We start from the raw sequence: 4319 nt of genomic DNA, 5'->3' as shown, positions 1-4319 counted from the left end.
TAGATAAATTAGATCCATTCAATTTTTGTTTAATAAAGGCCCAAGCAATTAAGTTAAAATAGGCCCAAATCCTTTAATTAAAAGAAGCCCATCAGATTTTATTTGTAAAGGGCCGAGCCCAAACATTTAAATCGAAGCCCATCTGTTAATTAAATAAGGGCCCACACACTTATTAAAATCGGCCCAAGTCTCGGCCCAACAGTTAAATAAAAACCCAAGTTCATCCCAAGCCCATCTTAATTAAAATAAAAACAAGGCCCAAAAATAATTAGGGCAAAGCCCAAACTTACTCTTCTTCTTTAAACAAACACTCTCACACACACACACACACATACACATACACAACACACACGCACACACTCAGCTGCGCAGCAGCCCCCCCCCCCCCCCCTTCTCTTCTCTCTCTCTCTCTCTCGGACGATCTGTCCGCCGCCGCTGCCGTTCGACGGCGCCGTCGCCGCCGGCGAGCGGCGCGGCTCTCCCTTCTTCGGCATCTCTCCTCTTCCTGACCTCTGGTCCTCTCTCACCCTCTCGCCTCTGTCTGTCTATCCGCCGTAAACAGGACGCACGCCGCCGTCAAAGCGGTGCGCCGCCGCTGCCTCCGTCGTCTTCGCGGCAGATCCGCTGCCGCGTCAAGACCACGGCCACCACCTTTCCTCCCTTCGCTCGTTCTCACCTTCTCTCAATTTCGCACTGACTCACACACACACACACGCACGCAGACACGGCGTAAGCCGCGCCACCGCGTCGTCCTCTTCTCGCCGGTGGACAGACGGCCAGGAGCCGCCGCCTCCGTCGTTCGTCGAATTCAAGGGTAAGCCCTAATTTCCTTTCTCTCCTTTTCTTTTTCCTTCCCTCATCCTTTCCCTTTTCTAAATTAAAATTTGAAAACCCTCTCCTCTGTTCCTTCCTTTGGCAGATCGGAACCACGGCGGGGAGCCGCCTTCCGTCGACCACCGGCAGCCACCGCGGCTGCCGTTCCCTGACCTCGACTCACACGCACACACAGCAGTCAAGCCTCAAATCAGTTCACACATAGCATTCTTAGCACATATCATTCTCATACTGTAATCTGTAATTGCTTAATCAAATCTGAATTTCTTTTCTTGCAAATTAAACACTCAGTTTATAAATATTTCAGTTCATATGTGCATATGTAAACACATAGAGAAATATCAAGAAATTGTATGTGGCTTTGGTGGTTCGCTGCACAGATTAACTGAAATAAGCTTAAGGAGAAAAACCTTAAGATATGTGGTGTATGTTGTTGTCTCTGAATCTGCGAATCTGCTGTGTAAACTTAGGCTGCAGAATTTAGAAATGGAGAAGTGGTGGGGTTTTTAGGTGAAAAATGGTGTAGGTTATAAAAGAAAAATGGGGTGGCTTGGATGGATGAGGATCGTGGACTTCTTCAGCATGCTTAGCATGACTGTGGAATTTCTTCAGCATGCTTAGCATGACTGTGGAATTTCTTCAGCATGCTTAGCATGATTGTGGAAATTCTTCAGCATGCTTAGTATGAATGTGGAATTTCTTCAGTATGCTTAGTATGGTTCCATCTTAATCATCAAAATATCTAAGAGATTAATACATTAATCATATGGTTTCAAACTCATTTAAATACATTAAGACATATAAGCCTAATTCTTATTGAAGCATAAAATCCATTTGAGCTTGCTTCTAACATAAATTAAATTACTCATGGGCTTAAGTAAACAATCGATAAAAGATTCATATTTAACACTTCAGTGTTAAATTCTCCAAAATAAATTAATGGACTCAAAATATATTTTGAGTGCATCATCTATTGAAAATAAAAAAAATAAATCATCACATATATAAATTATCAAATTCATATAAGTCTGTATTTTATTAATGGATGTCGAACCCTAATTATCATAATAAATCCTTAAATCAGTCATTAGAAGAATTAAATCCTCAATTAAAAGTCGGGTCATTACATACTCACTTTGTTATTACGATAGTTCTCACTTTTTGTAAACATTAACTCAAAACTTGGAATAGCTTACCATTCTGCTTCGTTGAGTGTGATGCGATGAAGTGCTGAGCTTTGTCGATTGAAATCTAGACACTTTAGTGATCCATTCTAAGTTTGGCTTAAATAAACTCTTAGGCTCAGAGCAAACGAACTGCTCTGATACCACTCTGTCACGACCGGCCTTAATTAGGGATAATTAAGTCGGGAAACCATGACTGGGGAAGGGAAATTAAGAAGCGGGTTTAGAAAGGGGCGCATAAAAGAATACTCAAAGAGCTTGAATATGCGTGAAATATTCCTTAAAAAGAAAAAGGCATCGTTAGGGCTTGGCTAAAACATTATCAGAGTTTGCAACGGAAGGCGTAACTGAAATAATCAGTGTTTACAGCGGAATGCATAACTGAGATACATGTATGAAGACATGTATCCTTTCTGAGCCTACTTTAAGTTCGACAAAAACTCCACTCAGCAACAACACTTCATCGCCCATCACAGCTCAACCTGCACAAACATAAACATCGAAGGGCTAAGTACAAGAGTACTTAGTGGGCAGTTGCCAAGCATATAACATAACATCATTAACAATTTCACAATATCGCATAAGAGGCATGAGTTTTTTTCATATCATTTGCTCATTAAACATTTCCAAATTCATAAATAGCATAAGGGCATTCTTCATCATCAATCTTCATTAACAAACATCGTGTCGTGGAGAAGGCCTTCCCCAACGAACACGGGCATCGCACCGTGAAGGGGAGCCTCCCTCAGCGGTCACGGCATCGTACTATTGAGGGAGGCCTCCCCCAATAGACGCTGTAACACTGGCATACTGGCATACTGGCATACTGGCATCGCGCCGCGAGAGAGGCCTCTCTCAGCGGACACGGGCATCGCGCCGTGAGGAAGGCCCTCCTCAACGGACACGGCATCGTACTGTTGAGGGAGGCCTCCCCCAACAGACGCAAGCATCAAACATAAGCATAAACTTATCAGCGTAAAGCATTCAAGCGTAAATAAGCGTAATCAAGCGTAAATCATTTAGCGTAAAGCATAATAAAGCATACCACACTTTCACATGTTTTTGATTTTGCACATGAACTTAAATTTTGTCTATTTAGAATTTCATTTTTATTTATATTTTTTTGTATATAGAAGTATGTGCTGGTTAAATAAACGGTTAATGGTTTGTAAAATCACGAACTTTGAGCGAATTCAGGTTTTAACCTCTAACAAAATATTCTACCTGTAAATATATGAACTTTGAAATGTTTCTGATTTTTACTACGGGAAAAATTTCTGGCGGCTTATATGGCATTTTAATCTTATATAGCTTATAATAGTTGATATGGCTAATAAACATTTAAATAAAAAATTAACTAGCTGATGTGGCAGAATCTATTCTAATTAAATGCCCTAATTCTCAAAATGTATTTCCTTCAGTCATTTCCCCAAAATCTCTCTCCAGAGTCAAAGGAAGCGTTCAAGTAAGAAATTCTTCAACCATTAGTAAGAATCCTTGGGCAATTGATTAGGTCATTAGTAAGAATCATTTCGGCCATTTCCTCTAATTATTTTCTTATCTTTCATCCTATTATTATAATAGCTCTATTTATTTCTAAATTATTCAGGCATTCGGTGGAATGAAGTGGATTGGAGCAAATATAAATAGCTTCTAAGTAACATTTCTATAGAATTCTTTTAATAAGATGGAAAAATTCTTATTTGTGGGCCTTGTTCATAATTGCTTCCTGCTTTTCTCCCTTTCAGTGGAACTGTTGTTGTTGTTATCCCTACACTCTCAGTGAAATTGTCAGTCTGTTGATCAGTCTACGCTCTTGAACATTTCTTCGATCAGCTTCGTCTTCGTCTGAGACATAGCGCATGACCATCCTTCGAACATCTTGCACATAAATGATCTCTCTGATGATCTGTTTGTGCTCCCTAAGGAGATTTTCAAATCTCATTCTTAGATCTTGATACTCTTCTCGAACTTGATCATATCTGCAAGTTCCTTCTGACTTTGAGTGGGTTGGACTCTGGTTTTCTTTTGGAAAGACAAGTCTGTCGTCGAGGTCAGAATCCAATGGCCCAATCTCAAGTCCGTTGACTCCTCGAAAGTATGTATGGATATAGTCACTGTAGGAGTCTTTCTTGATCCTGTTCATGAAGAAAAGAAAAGATAACACACAGGAGGCAAGAAGGAAACACAGAACATGCAAGCTCAAGAAAGATCTTGAGAAGAATTTGATCAAATGAGAATTACCCTCAGAAGGATCTAGTTCAGTTAGAACTTTGATCAGAAATAGAATTGTTCTTGCGA

General features: G+C 40.4%; 1 long non-coding RNA gene across 2 annotated transcripts in view; it reads right to left on the bottom strand.

The window, feature by feature from the left end:
• Positions 1-2283: 2283 nt before the first annotated feature.
• The window catches only part of LOC131019476 (uncharacterized), a 15542-nt gene continuing 13506 nt past the window's right edge, over positions 2284-4319 (bottom strand). For both annotated transcript variants that reach the window (XR_009100275.1, XR_009100274.1), the window contains exon 3: positions 2284-2500. This is a non-coding gene — a long non-coding RNA (uncharacterized LOC131019476). The remainder of the gene's footprint in view (positions 2501-4319) is intronic.

This window comes from Salvia miltiorrhiza, chromosome 4, assembly GCF_028751815.1.
Source record: "Salvia miltiorrhiza cultivar Shanhuang (shh) chromosome 4, IMPLAD_Smil_shh, whole genome shotgun sequence".
Lineage (NCBI taxonomy): Eukaryota > Viridiplantae > Streptophyta > Magnoliopsida > Lamiales > Lamiaceae > Salvia > Salvia miltiorrhiza.
Note: the sequence above shows the minus strand (reverse complement) of the source record. Positions and strands in the feature narration are given on the sequence as shown.